Source organism: Mirounga leonina, unplaced genomic scaffold (genome assembly GCF_011800145.1).
Source record: "Mirounga leonina isolate KUSES-001 unplaced genomic scaffold, KU_Mleo_1.0 Mir_53, whole genome shotgun sequence".
NCBI lineage: Eukaryota > Metazoa > Chordata > Mammalia > Carnivora > Phocidae > Mirounga > Mirounga leonina.
In genome coordinates, this window is record NW_023270807.1 from 834990 (window position 1) to 850417 (window position 15428).

A 15428-nucleotide genomic window follows, 5' to 3' on the forward strand; every position below is an offset into this window, starting at 1 on the left:
GCTCAGTCGGTTAAGCATCCAACTCTTGATTTCAGCTCAGGTCATGATCTCAGGGTTTTGGGATCGAGCCCCATGCGTCTTGGGCTCTGTGCTCATCAGGGACTCTGTCTCTTCCCTTGCTCTATCTCTCTAAGATAAACAAATACATCTTTTTTTAAAAGAAAAGAAAAGAGGGGCGCCTGGGTGGCTCAGTTTGTTAAGTGTCAGACTCTTGGTTTGGGCCCAGGCCATGATCTCATGGTCATGGGACTGAGCCCTGCATCGGGCTCTGCGCTCAGTGTGGAGTCTGCGTCAGATTCTTTCTCCCTCTCCCTCTGACCCTCCCTGCCTCTTAAAGAAGAAAAGGAAAGAAAAAGCTAATATGCATTGAAATTCAAAATAGGATTTTTCAGCAAGACAATAGGCTTGAAAACTAGACTCTGTGAGAGACAAATAATTTTCTATATTCACTTAGTTCTTATTTAAGATCAAGATCCAAACCTAGATTCAAATTTCTACCAAAGGAGGGGCTAATTTAGTCTATTGTCTTTGATTTCCTCGTCTACCCATGATGATGATGACCACACCTATATCAAAGGATTGTTTCCAAAAGGAACTCTGTCTTCCGAAGTGACAACTAGAGTCAGGAAGCCAAGGATATATGAAAGGAAAAAAGAGAAGCCTGCCATTTCCTGTCTTGGACATTGAAGAAGATAGCTGGGAGGTGAGAGTGAGATAAGAATCAAAGAGGTTTAACTTGGAATTGGGGAAATGGCTTCAGAAATATCCAGCAAATAGAAGAAATCATTGAAGTTGGCACAAACTGGTGCCCAATTTGATAAGTGGGCAAAGCAGGGTGAACTGTCAGAGAGATAGGGTCTAGTTTGTTGTCCTTCCCCAGTGATGAGTATTCAGTTGAGAGCCATGGGCCTGTCATGGGGCCATGGTGTGGCAGGAAGTTGGCAAAGGGGAATTGGAAGCATGTAGTTTGGACAGCTTGGGTCAGGGGCTGGATGAGGGACATAGTAGAAATTCAAGGGGTCCCCTGGGCTTTGCAGAGCTATGGGAGGTTGAGTCAGCTAGAGAGTACCAGTGAGATCAGACCTAAACAAGAGAGATGTGACTTTAGCCAAAGGCCAGTAGGGTGAACATGACCATGGCCCATAAACCAGAGAAACCAAAGGGCGCACTGAGAGCATGAGGATCCCAGTTCTTCTCTTATACCCATCCTGAGGATATCACTTAAGCTTCATCTCTCTCTCCATGCACCCCCAACAGCTACTTGGCAAGAAGCCTGAGAGGAGGGAAGGCCTGTGAGAGATCTGAGACTCTGAGCATTTTTACCTATAGAGACTAAAAAGTATCTGAACAGCCTGTTTATTCTATGGTATTGCACTGAAACAACTCCAGCTTTTAATGCTACCCAGTTGATGAAGGTTGTAAGAAAAACCACATTACTTACAAATAAACTATTTCTCCACATCTCTGAGTTGTGGGGTAAGATCATTGATTCTTTTAAAGGGCTTAGACATTGGTGGAGTCCTCAGAATGGCCTGCAATAGTCAGTTTTTGCTGTGCAACAAACAGCTCCAAGATCTCAATGGTTTACAACAGAAACGATCTATTTTCATGCTTTTGGTAGTAGAAATTGACTATGGTTTGGCTTATCCAAGCTGGGCTTAACCGGAAGTGGTAGAACTTCAAGCTCCTGGTTATGTTCAGTTATTTAATCTGGGGCCCAAGCTGAAGGGGCAGTGGATATCTGGAATTTGCTTTTCTCTTGACACATCACAGGGGTGTAAGAGGCCAAGTCAAATCACAAAAGCACATTTTAAAAAAAGATTTTGTTTTTGTTTTTTTTTGTTTGTTTTTTTAAAGATTTATTTATTTATTTGAGAGAGCGAGAATGAGAGAGAGAGAGTACATGAGAGGGGGGAGGGTTAGAGGGAGAAGCAGGCTCCCCGCCGAGCAGGGAGTCCGATGTGGGACTCGGTCCCGGGACTCCAGGATCATGACCTGAGCCGAAGGCAGTCGTTTAACCAACTGAGCCACCCAGGTGCCCCAAAAAAGATTTTGTTTATTTATTTATCAGAGAGGGAGAGAGAGCACAAGCAGGGGGAGGGGCAGGCAGAGGGAGAAGCAGGCTCCCCACTGAGCAAGGAGCCTGATGCGGGACTCGATTCCAGGACCCTGAGATCATGACCTGAGCCGAAAGCAGACTCTTTTTTTTTTTTAAGATTTTATTTTATTTATTTGAGAGAGAGAGAATGAGAGATAGAGAGCACGAGAGGGAAGAGGGTCAGAGGGAGAAGCAGACTCCCTGCTCAGCAGGGAGCCCGATGTGGGACTCGATCCCGGGACTCCAGGATCATGACCTGAGCCAAAGGCAGTTGCTTAACCAACTGAGCCACCCAGGCGCCCCGAAGGCAGACTCTTAACTAACTTAGCCACCCAGGCATCCCAACACAAAAGCACGTTTAAACTATCGGCTTTTATCATGTCTTATGACATTCTATTGGCCCAAGAAAGTCACATAGCAAAGGGCATGAGTGTATACTTAAATAAAGAGGAAGCAAAGAATGGGGAATAACAATCGAAACCACCACAGGACCATTGTCCCCTGCCCATTCCTCACGCCCTCCCCAAACAGCAATATTCCCAAATTAATTTAGGCAGTTTAGGAGCAAAGTTTCCCTTGTGCGAAGAGTATCAGTGGAGCATCACAGAGGACCCAAAAAGCCAGCATATGAAGCATGATGGAGGATGAGGAAAGCCTAGGTCTTGGATGATATAGTTGAAGGTCTTTAGCAGACACCTACCTCTAGACCTTTTTGTAATATGAAACAATTTAATGTCTTTATTGTTAGCTGAGTTTTCTGTTTATTGCAGCTGAGTGCATCCAAACTGATACTGGACTCTTATTAGTCCTATTTCTCCATGAGGCCTAGAGAAGTAAGTGCTGGAGGTTGGATTTGAATCCAAGCTTTGTCTACAGAGCACATGCTTTTACTTTACTATGATACCTTGCCTTCCAAGTCTTGTGTGAGTCTGAAGTCTCTAACATACATGTCAGCTGATTCAAAGGATAATGCAGTTAAATGCCTCCATGGTGAAAACGGAGAAAGTCTGGGCGTAGCAGTAAAAAATACGAACATGGGGGGCGCCTGGGTGGCTCAGTCATTAAGTGTCTGCCTTTGGCTCAGGTCATGATCCCAGAGTCCTGGGATCAAGCCCCACATCGGGCTCCCTGCTTGGCGGGAAGCCTGCTTTTCCCTGTACCACTCCCCCTGCTGTGTTCCCTCTCTCGCTGTGTCTCTCTCTGTCAAATAAATAAATAAAATCTTAAAAAAAAAAATACGAACATGGCTTTGGTCTGGCCCTGTGGCCATACAACTCAGAGAAGAGTCAGGACCAGGCATCAGAGGCTACTCAGATGGAGGGCTAGTCCTGGGGTTTCCCTGGGTTTTATGCAGGGAGAGATGTTATGTGATGGTGACCCCACGCAACGACTTAATCAACCTACACACTTAAAACAAGCCTTTTCAAGCACCTGCTCCCTTCACCCCCCTGTTCTTCTTTGAAAGGATGAAAAGGAAATTTGGTAAATAGCAGGCCTAAACCATCAATCTTCAAATCTATTCTATAGATCAAGATTTCTGGGTCACACGGAAAGAGCTGTCTAGGTAGATACCAGGGACTGACCCAACAATTATATCCCACACAGGAGGTGTTCAGGCAGGTTTACTGAATGAATGAACAAACCACAATCTAGGATCAGAGCCTGATGATTCTCACTGCAAGTCTAGAGGTCTGTTGGTCAGTGTATTTAGACTAACTGAAGCTCAAAGGGCTAACTAAGCTAGTCAAAGTCATGTGAGACAGATCAGCCTGGATACCCAGGATATCATGTCTTTCCAGTAAGTAGATTTCTCATACCTCTGTCCAAGGCACTTCCTAGTATTGACATATAGATGCAGAATAAACATGATAGTCACTGAGCATGAGTCAGATGGGTGAGGACATGGTGAGTGAGGTTTCCCTACCTCCCCACAGAAGACAGTGAGCCATCTCTGACTTGAGAGGTTTTGGGAATTTTGAAAGTGTAATCTAATTTCTCAGGTTTGGATGCAATTTTGTCACACAGTGAAATATATATATATATAAATTTAAACTGATATTTTGAAGGACTCCTTCTCCTATTAAGAGAAATCTACCCCTGTCCAATCCCCAGTGTCTTGTCTGTGAGAGTATCTCCCCATGACCCTACATAGCACTTGGCCCTCAAGTGGCATGATGAATGCCCAGGGTTGTCTTTTTATTTGTTTGTTTGTTTGTTTTTTATTCATCAGACAGAGAGAGAGAGAGAGAGTATAAGCAGGGGGAGCAGCAGACAGAGGGAGAAGCAGGCTCCTGCTGAACAAGGAGCCCAATGTGGGGCTCAATCCCAGGACCCCAAGATCATGACCCGAGCTGAAGGCAGACGCTTAACCAACTGAGCCACGCAGGCGCCCCAAATGCCCAGGGTTTTAACAGACCTCCAGTGATGCTGGGGTCTCTGGTGCTGACACGTCCATGCTATCACTATCTTTTTATACTGGGCTTCTGCACAGAGCGTCCAGGATGGGTCATCCGCCTCCACCCACAGACCTCTACTTCCACAGCTGGGGCTGTATGGTCTTTCTTAGTTCTTATCTTTTACTTGCTCTGAAGCAGAAGGCCTTCATAGGGAGCTCAAATTTGCCCATATCTAAGGATAACTTGATACATGTCCCATTTTGAGGCTATTTCTTTTATTCATTCACGTAACTAGTCAACAAATATTGATGGCCAACTTTGTGCCATCAGTGTGCTAACAACTGGAGTAGTGGGGCATCTGGGTGGCTCAGCCGTTAAGCGTCTGCCTTCAGCTCAGGTCATGATCCCAGGGTCCTGGGATCGTGTCCCACATCAGGCTCCTTGCTCAGCAGGAAGCCTGCTTCTCCCTCTCACACTCCCCCTGCTTGTGTTCCCTCTCTCGCTATCTCTGTCAGATAAATAAATAAAATCTTAAAAAAAAAAAAACTGGAGTAGTGGTTAACAAAAAATTAGGTCCCTGCCTTCATGCAGCTGAAAATATTAACATTTATTAAGACATTGCAATGAAATATGAAGTAAGTTATGATAGAGGAAATAAAATGTGCTATGAGAAGTATGGAACAGGGACAGCTAATCTAGAGTGATGCAGTAAAGAGCTTCCTAAGGATGAGAACTGAAGGATGAGTGGAAATCAACCCAGTAAAAAAGTGGGGGGCCTTAAAAAACATTTTTTTAAATTAGGGGCACCTGGCTCATTCAGTCAGTAGAGCATGTAACTCTGGATCTCCAGGTCATGAGCATAAGCCCCACCTTGGGCATAACGCTTACTTAAAAAAAAAATTAAAGAGTTGGGGGCTGAGGGGTTCACTGTTTGGTATAAATTGTTTCTTATGGTAGAAAAAATGCTCCAGAGGTGCCTGGGTGGCTCAGTCAGTGAAGCATCTGCCTTTGGCTCAGGTCATGATCCCAGAGTCCTGGGATCGAGCCCTGCATTGGGCTCCCTGCTAGGTGGGGAGTCTACTTCTCCCTCTGCCCCTCACCTGGCTCGTGCTCTCTCTCAAATAAATAAATAAAATCTTAAAAAAAAAAAAAGAAAAAGTGCCCCATGAAACTGTTACTTGGATACAGAATTATAACCAACATTAAAACAAAAACAACATACACTTCTCCAGAGAAGAGAAAGAGTATATAAGAGTATATTTTCAAACTATTTTATAATACTTAATATAACTTGGTTAACAACATTAGACAAAGACAGTCTAAGACAGGAAAACTATAGGCTAATCTCAGTGACAAACACAGTTGGGAAAATCCTAAACAAGATTTTCATAAATCAGGGTGCCTGGGTGGCTCAATCGGTTAAGTGTCTGCCTTTGGCTCAGGTCACAATCCCAGGGTCTTGGGATTGAGCCCAGCGCAGCAGCTTTCTTGCTCAGCGGGGAGCCTCCTTCTCCTTCTCCCTCTGTCCCTCCCCCTGCTCGCACTCTCTCTCTACCTCTCTCAAATAAATAAAATCTTTTTAAAAAGGAAAAGATTTTCATAAATCTAACCAAGCTGTGTGTGTGTGTGTGTGTGTGTGTACTACTAACCTGACAATAAAAAAGGGGGGAACGCATAAATAATTATTGTATTGTTTATAAGGATTTTATTGTCTACTAGAAAACCCAACACATTATTAGAATTGATTAATAAGCAAAACAATTGGTTTTCTTTAAATGAGCAGCAGGTAGTAAGAAAATATAATTTTATAAAAGCCCTTTTATAATTACAATAAAAATTTTAAGATAACTAGGAATAAATTGAACAAAAATGTTCAAGAAATTTCTGAGAAAAACTATAGCATTTTCTTGAAAGGTGCTAAAGAAGACCTAAATAAACAGAGAGACACACCATGTTCATGGATGAGAAGATTTAATGTTACAATTTAATGTTACAACTGTCCCCAGATTAATCTGTAAATCTAATGCAATTCTAATAAAAATCCTTACTAACAGTTTTTCTGGATTTCACAAGCTGATTCTAAAATTTATATGGGTGAATAAAGAGCCAAGAACAACTAAGATAACTTTGAAGATTTGTCTTACCATATGTCAAGAATTACAGCAATTATTTAGTAATTAAGACAGTCTGGTACTGATACAGGGATAAACTCATAGAGCAGTGGAGCAGAATAGAAAGCTTAAAGATGATAATTACGCATAGATACGGATAATCATGCATATATACTGACACAAGTACGCTGTCCTTATTCTGTGGATAGAATTGAGTATTCAATAGATTGCACTGAGACAATTGGTTATCCATATGAAAAATAAAATAAAACTAGATTTCTACCTCATTCCATACAGAAAAAGGAAGCCCAGCTGGATTAAATTCCTAAATGTGAAAAGCAAAACTTTTAAACTTTCAGAGAAAAATATAGGACAGTAGATTATTGGGATAAAATAGAATTTCTGAAATAAAATACCTGAAAAGCACAAGCCAAAAGGAAAAGATTGATAAATTTGTCTGTGTTAAAATTGAACTCTCTTGGGGCACCAGGCTGGCTCAATCGGAAGAGCATGCAACTCCTGATTTGGGGGTCATAAGTTCGAGCTTCATGTTGGGTGTAGAGATTACTTAAAATTAAATCTTTTGGGGCGCCTAGGTGGCTCAGTCGTTAAGCGTCTGCCTTTGGCTCAGGTCATGATCCCAGGGTCCTGGGATGGAGCCCCGCGTTGGGCTCCCTGCTCCGCGGGAAGCCTGCTTCTCCCTCTCCCACTCCCCCTGTTTGTGTTCCCTCTCTCGCTGTGTCTCTCTCTCTGCAAAATAAAAATAAAATCTTTAAAATAAATAAATAAATAAAATCTTAAAAATAAAATAGGGTGGCTGGGTGGCTCAGTCGTTAAGCATCTGCCTTCGGCTCAGGTCATGATCCTGGGGTCCTGGGATCGAGCCCCGCATCAGGCTCCCTGCTTGGGGTGAGTCTGCTTCTCCCTCTGCCTGCTGCTCCCCCTGTTGTGCTCTCTGTCTCTGTCAAATATAAAATTAAATAATAAAATAAAATAAAATAATAAAATAAAATAAAAATAAATAAGTCATTATAAGTTAACAACAAAGCATTTATTACCCCTGAGAAGGGATAACAGAGTAGCCAAACAATAGGATTATGAGGGAGACTTTTTATTGGTTAACTTTTTAAAAATTTAAAAAATTATTTTTAAGATTTTATTTATTTATTTGACAGAGAGCACTAGAGAGCACAAGCAGGGGGAGCAGCACGGAGAGAGGGAGAAGCAGGTTCCCCGCTGAGCAGGGAAAGGGCTCGATCCCAGGACTCTGGGATCATGACCTGAGCTGAAGGCAGATGCTTAACCAACTGAGCCACCCAGGCGCCCCATGGTTACCTTTTTTTTTAAAGGTAAAATTCACATAGCATACAGTTAGCCATTTTAAAATGTACAGTTCAGAGGTATTTAGCATATTCACAATGTTATGTAACCACCACCTTTCTCTAGTTTCCAAAGCTTTTTCATCACCCCATAAAACCACTCCATATCCATTAAGTAATCACTCCACGTTCCCCCTGACTTCATCCGCTGGTAACCTCTAATCTGGTTTCTATGTCTGTGGATTTGCCTATTTGCCTATAGACTGTATATATCTTATGAAAAGGAATCACACATAGGCCCCTGGGTGGCTCAACTGGTTGAGGGTCTGACTTTGGCTCAGGTCATGATCTCAGGGTCATGATCTCAGCGGGGTGTCTGCTTGTCCCTCTCCCTCTGCCTCCCCCCTGCTCATGCACACGCTCTCTCTCTCTCCCAAATAAATACATAAGATCTTTAAAAAAAAAAAAAAAGGAACCATACAGGGGCACCTGGATGGCTCAGTCGGTTAAGCCTCCCACTCTTGGTTTTGGCTCAGGTCATGATCTCAGGGTCTTGAGATTGTCCAGCATTGGGATCCCTGCTCAGTGGGGAGTCAGCTTCCCTTCTCTCTCTCCCTCTGCTCCTCCCCCTGCTCATGCTCTCTCTCTCTCTAAGATAAATAAATAAATCTTAAAAAAAAAAAAAGGAATCACACAATACGTGATCTTTTGTGTCTGGCTTCTTGAGCATAATGTTTTCGGGGTTCATCAAAGTAACCAAAGTTTCAAAAAAGTTTTTGTTTGTTTGTTTGTTTTAGCAGGGGGAGTGGCAGGCAGGCAGAGGGAGAGGCAGGCTCTGTGCTGGGCAAGGAGCCCGATGTGGGACTCGATCCCAGGACCCCAGGATCATGACTGGAGCCGAAGGCAGACGCTCAACAACTGAGCCACCCAGACGCCCACTACATTCCTTTTTATGGCTGAATCCTTACTATTCCATTCTATGTATATATCGTAAATTGTTTATCCATTCATCAGTTGATGGACACTTGGGGGGTTTCTACCTTTTGACTATTATAGTGCTGCCTATAAACATTCTTGTACAATTTTCTGTGTGGACATACGCTTTTATTTCTCAGGTAAAATTGCTGTTGCGTACACAAAACTGGACCCTACTTAAAGTGGTAAGGACAAAGTCTAGTCAGTAGGATACTGTTGCAGTAAGGAAGAGAGGCCAGCATGAATGAAACTAATTCTGATTTGGACAGAGGTAATTGGGCATTTAAAAGGGAGAATGAGAGAACAGGGAGGAGGGATGAGTGGCGACTTTGTAGAGTGGAAGTGAAGAATTACAAAAAGCAGGAAGCGGGGTAGTTGGTCCACGTGACATCCATTTGGGTTTATTAACTGGTGCTTATCCAAGTTAGGCTCCTACCCTCCCACAGAGGCTGGGAGGCAGGGGCATACCTTCAGGCATTGGCTGGAACAAACAGTAAGTTCTTTGGCAGCCTTGAGTTTTCTCAGGCAGGCACTTTAAGCAGGGCAAGGGTCATCCTCAGATGTGGCCTTGAGCTGTTAGAAACGATGCTGGTATTTAAGTCTTTATAGGGCTAGATGGAAAGGGTTTAGAGGAACCTGGCTGGAGTTTGGTCAGTCATATGGTAATTCTGTATTTAACTTTTGAAAGAACCCTGGTTATCTTTGTGTGCCTTTTGAAATACAGGTGAATATATTGCTATTACAAAAATTAAAGTAATAACAAAAGGCATGTTATAGGAGACATCATATGTAGGCATATAACTAAGAATTACTATCTAGAATTTATGGAGAATCTCCTCAAATCAATATGAAAAAGACAATAAACTCAACAGAAAAAGTGAAAATAGTACAAAAGACAACTCCTCAAAGAAGTAACAAAAACTGCAATTAAAGTAACAATGAGATAACATTTTACATCCATCAAATTAGCAAAGATGAGTCTGGTATAGCAAATGTTGGTGCCTCTATGGGGCAATAGGGACCCTCTTTTCTTTTTAAGATTTTATTTATTTATTTGAGAGAGAGAGAGAGTGAGCAGGAGAGAGAGCGAGCACATGCGGGGTGGGGGAGTGGAGAGGGAGAAGCAGACATGGGGCTCGATCCCAGGACCCTGGGATCATGACCTGAGCGGAAGGCAGAGGCTTAACCGACTGAGCCACCCAGGCGCCCCGCAGTTTTGAGGAATTTAAAAAAGCTTTGTAGCTGGGTTTGCCTTGGAGAAGTCTGGCCATATGGACATGGGCAGCACACTGGACCGTTTAAGCCATGGTGATAGAAAAACATATGTAAGGTCTGGTCTCCCGGGCAACAGCCCCTCCCTCCCGCGCCCCTTCTGTCTCCTCACGGGAAATAGGCCCCTGCTCGCCCACCGCCCGAGATCCGCGAGCGACGAGCCCACGAGCTCCGCCATCCCATTAGGAGGAAAGCTGCTGTTCAGTCCATGAAGACATGTGCCGCAAGAGTAGGAGACACTCCCAAAGAGTTCCAGTGCCCATTTGGACGTCCACAATCAGAGATGGCAGCAGAGGTGGCATCCTGGAAAGCTAATGAGCCTTGGTCTTTTCATCCAGTATATGCAAGATACTGGCGACACTATCATCAGGCGATGGCCTGGATGCGAAGCCACCATGGTGCCCACAGGAAGGCCGTGGAATCGTATTTCAGTTGCCCGTGGTCCTTCCCTCTTGCAGCTCTTCCCCAAAGCTCTTACACTAACAAGGCCAAATCTCCTCGGCCCTCTCGTGACCATCTCCCGGCTTCCACGGACTCGCACTGCGGTTCTGTACTTCCAGAAGGCCTGGGCAGCAGCCACCAGCCCGCCCAAGACAACGCCGAGCTTGGCCCGCCACGGAGGAGGCGGAGTCCGAGTCAGATGGGGGCGTGGAGGGCGACCTGAGCAACATGGAGAAGATCACCGAGGGGCCGCGCCAGTACAGACCAAGAGGCACAGGGAAGAGCGCCGGCGGCAGCAGCAACTGGACGCCCAGCGCCTGGACGGCTCCGTGAACGCCGACCACGGCCCGTCCTACAGCACCCGCCGCTCGGGGGAGCCCCCGTCCCGCAGGCCTGGCGAGCGGCGCAAGGCCGAGATGAAGCGCTTGTATGGGGACAGTGCCGCGAAGATCCAGGCCATGGAGGCCGCCGTGCAGCTGAGCTTCGACAAGCACGGTGACAGGAAGCAGCCCAAGTACTGGCCGGTCATTCCGCTCAAGTTCTGAGCCCGCGGCGCAGGGTACCCGGCCATCACCCCCTTCCTCTTGGATTTTCTTTTGACCTAAAATGATAATTTCATATATATTATGCTTGGTTTTGATGTCACGAATAATGTTCAGTTCATTAAAGCCCTCACTTAGAGAAAAAAAACAAACATATGTAAGGACTTCTCTCTCTCTTTTTTTAAGATTTTATTTTTAAGTAATCTCTACACCCAGCCTGGGGCTTGAACTCACAATCCCAAGATCGAGAGTCATTTAATCTACTAACTGAGCCAGCCAGGTACCTCTTTAAAGGCTTTCTTTATAAAGAAAATATAATGGGCACCTGACTGGCTCAGCTGGTAGAGCTAGCACCGCTTGATGTCGGGGTCGTGAGTTGGGTGTAGCGATTACTTAAAAATAAAGTCTTAAAAAAGAAAATATAAGATCAGATATGAATTTTTCTTTGAAGAATGGAAGCCTGTTTTTAATTAGTGAAGGGCTCACTAACTAGATTTGGAAAACTTCAAAAAGCTAAATACAAATCTCAAAGTGAATGCATTTTTACATTGCACTTAGTGCTCTCAAGATTCTGGCATCCAAAGGGAAGAGAATGCATACTACTGTATATGCTGTGCTGAGGATGTCACATCCATGATCTCTTAGTTCTTGTCATTGCCTCATCTATCTGCACTCCTCACTGGGTGAGCACTTCCAAAAAGGCAGGGACTGGGGCACCTGGGTGGCTCAGTCGGTGAAGTGTCTGCCTTCAGCTCTGGTCACGATGCTGGGGTCCTGGGATTGAGCCCCTAGTTGGGCTCTCCTCTCCCTCAGCCCTTCCCCCTGCTCATGCTCGCACTCGCTCTCTCTCTCAAATAAATAAATCAAATCTTAAAAAACAAACAAACAAAAAGGCAGGGACCGTGTCCGTCCTGTCTCTGCTGTGTGCCCAGCATCCAGCACAGTGTGGCACGTGCACAGCTGTGCCCCTGGCTCCGTGCCGCAACTGGCCTGCAATAAAGTCTTCTTTTTTGTGTTTTAATGGCTGAGTCAACAGCTTTCTTCTTGGTCACTTGTTTTATACTTATTAGATAAACCAAAAGAACTGTTCAGTTTGTTATATGAACATGTGTAGAGGCATATATGACTGAAATTAACCATCTAACAATAGAAAATGTCTATGTTCAGAGTCCATCAACACTTCGGGATCCTGAGCTATTTTCTAGAATGGAAAACCGACTTAGCATCTCCATCTCCAGCGGATGCATGTTGTTCCCTGTGATAATTAAGGAATGTGATGGTCCTCGCAAGTCCATAGTACATGTTTGCTGCAAGTGCTGGCTGCAATTTTCCGGCCCTCAGTTCCAACTCTGGCTAAGCTAACACAGCACCCCCTTGGTGACCACTGGTTCTTCTCATATTCTTTGATTCTGAACAATCTCTAGAAGTTGTTGTGCTGCTTGGTTGTCATTCATCTACCAAGGAGGTTCATAGGTCTTCCTTTGATGAGATTTTCCAAAGACTACTCCTTTACTTCGGTGTCTAGTAAGGACAGTGTGTGCATGCTGTTCTGTCTGTTCTTCTTCATTTTGTCGAAGAAGCTTTCTGGTCTCTGAGTGTCTGTCCAAAAAAACAATAGAAATTGTCTCTACAAATTTATACATCTGTAAACTACAGCAGCCTATTGCATTTATTATGGAAGCGTTTTGAATAACTCAGTAAGAGATTCCCAGTTTTGTTGCTCTCAGAATAAGAGCACTGTATGTTGTGGCCCCAAATGGATCATCAACCACAACCATTGATATCAGCATCCTTCAGAATATTATCTGCTTCTTGTGCCACTTCTTCTCTAGGATCGAGAATCAATTTTCTTCCATAAAACTCTTCCAGGACTTCCTTCCCTACTAGATACACTTGAGTGCAGTGTCTTACAACTTCCAGACCCTTGGATGTTGATGTTCTTGGCATCACCCAGGCCCAAGTTGACCAGGTAATGCATTTCAAAGTCCAGGGGGAGGGAGACCACTTACTGCTGCCTTGCTGAAGAAGCAGTTACTAATCAGAGTGCTTCTTACACTGAATTTGCATCCTGCATAAAAATGAAGCAAGACATTATTAAGTGTAGTAACACTTTTTTATTTCTTTTATGACTAATTTTTTCTGAGGAGCACTGACCAAAGAAAGGAAGATGATGGTTTCTTAGACCTACTTTAAAGGGTGTATCTTCCCTGGATTTTTGACATTGCTTTTCAGAGCGATAATGAACCTTACTTGGGGAGAGGCTATCTCCCGGGAGGCCTATCCATGCAGATGGAGGGTGTGGTGGTGGTAAGTGATGCCTCCTTGGCAACTGGGACTGGAGACTGGAGAGGGAGTTCTTCCCCTCTCAAGACAAGGACCATGTGCATTCACCCCCTTTTTATTTAACACCTTTCAATTCCCATCGAAGAAATGACTTTAAAAATAGAAAGCCACATTTCCTTCTTCTAGCCCAATCTCTACCCTACTTACATGACCAGTTATTTCCCAGTCTGGATATGAAAATTCCCATTATGAGAAATTCTAGGACGTTCATTCCATATGGTTTGTAGTAGTGGAATTTTGTGATCCGGACACATCGTGAAAAAGAACATTCCTATAGCAGTTTGAGATGGAGCCTAGATGGTGCCTGGCCTCTGAAAGTGCCCTCAGGCCCAGTGTCACAGGGGCATTCTCATCCCCCATATTGCTTCCGTTGCTATTCCAAATCTGTGCTGTTAGCTGTGTTTGGATAGTCTGGAAGAGCAGGGAGAAGAAGAGATAGCAAAAGAGAATCCGGCCATCTGTTTGTAGTTAACGTCAGGAGCTCTCTTATCTCTCTGAGAACTGGAAAGTCACTGGGGGAATAATTACCACATGGACTAAAAATCTCTATTAGTCCTTGGGTAGAATAATGCAAACAGGAATTTTCCAATGTTCCCCATCCAATCTTTGTGTCTTCAAAAACATCTCAACGGATATCATGGGGGCAGGGCAAGGTTTAATCCTCCATCTCGGGGTAACTAGGTATCATAACCATGTTACATGACATTTGAAAATAGTGAAAACTTTTGCATTTTGATTATTTTTCCCTACTCTTTTTCTTGTGCATCCTCTTTTTTCCAAACACAATTTTGAATGTAGTGTATATGCAAGGGGGGTGGACTTCTTCATGTACCTTACATCCTAAATGCTTTCCTTTGTGGAGGATCCAGAAGCAATGATGTGTTTTTGAAAGCAAATGTGCTATAATACCATTTTTTTTTTTACTTGAATAACTCACAAGGAGGGAAACTCTAGATTTGGAATCTAACTTGGCAAGATAATATGCAGATATGATTATAACAAAATCGGCAAGGTCTCCAACAGGGGGCTATCAACATAAGGTTGATGTGCAAATATAGCTTCATATAACAAATATAATTTTAACTTGAAGTGAACAAACACAATTTGTCATAACAAATAGTCTGACAAATGCAATTTCCTATAATAATAATAAAAAAAAAGCCTTAAATTTTAGGTTATAACTTCTGGAGTTAGAAGTAGCTTATCACAGGGGCGCCTGGGTGGCTCAGTCGTTAAGCGTCTGCCTTCGGCTCAGGTCATGGTGCCTTCGGCTCAGGTCATGGTCCCAGGGTCCTGGGATCGAGCCCCGCATCGGGCTCCCTGCTCCGCGGGAAGCCTGCTTCTCCCTCTCCCACTCCCACTGCTTGTGTTCCCTCTCTCGCTGTATCTCTCTCTGTCAAATAAATAAAATAAAATAAAAAAAAGAAGTAGCTTATCACAGAGGCTACCTGATTTTATCCCACTTTTATTTATTTATTTACTTATTTATTTTTATTTTATTTTATTTCAATTCAATTAATTAACATATAGTGTATCATTAGCTTCAGAAGTAGTGTTCAGTTATTCATCAGTTGCGCATAAAACCCAGTGCTCATGACATCACGTGCCCTCCTTAATGTCCGTCACCCTCCACTTCTCCAGCAACCCTCAGTTTGTTTCCTATTGTTAAGAGTCTCTTATGGTTTGTCTCCCTCTCTGATTTCATCTTGTTTTATTTTCCCCTCCTTTCCCCTATGATCTTCTATTTTGTTTCTTAAATTCCACATTTATCCCACTTTTTAAAATGGAATGGAAAAAAACAAATAAAAAATAAAATAAAATAATAGTTACTCTTTGACTAGAGACAGAGCATGCCTAAAACTAATTTCAAAAAAGCTTCTTCCCCTTGGCCAGATGCTGGTCTGTTGTAACCTTGATACCTACTGTCTGTA

The 15428-nt window shown here is 43.6% G+C and overlaps 2 pseudogenes; one reads left to right on the forward strand and one right to left on the reverse strand.

The window, feature by feature from the left end:
• The first annotated feature begins 10311 nt into the window (after window positions 1-10311).
• LOC118000582 lies at window positions 10312-11160 on the forward strand (annotated as a pseudogene).
• Window positions 11161-12317: 1157 nt separating this feature from the next.
• LOC118000581 lies at window positions 12318-13753 on the reverse strand (annotated as a pseudogene).
• Between the last annotated feature and the right edge of the window lie 1675 nt (window positions 13754-15428).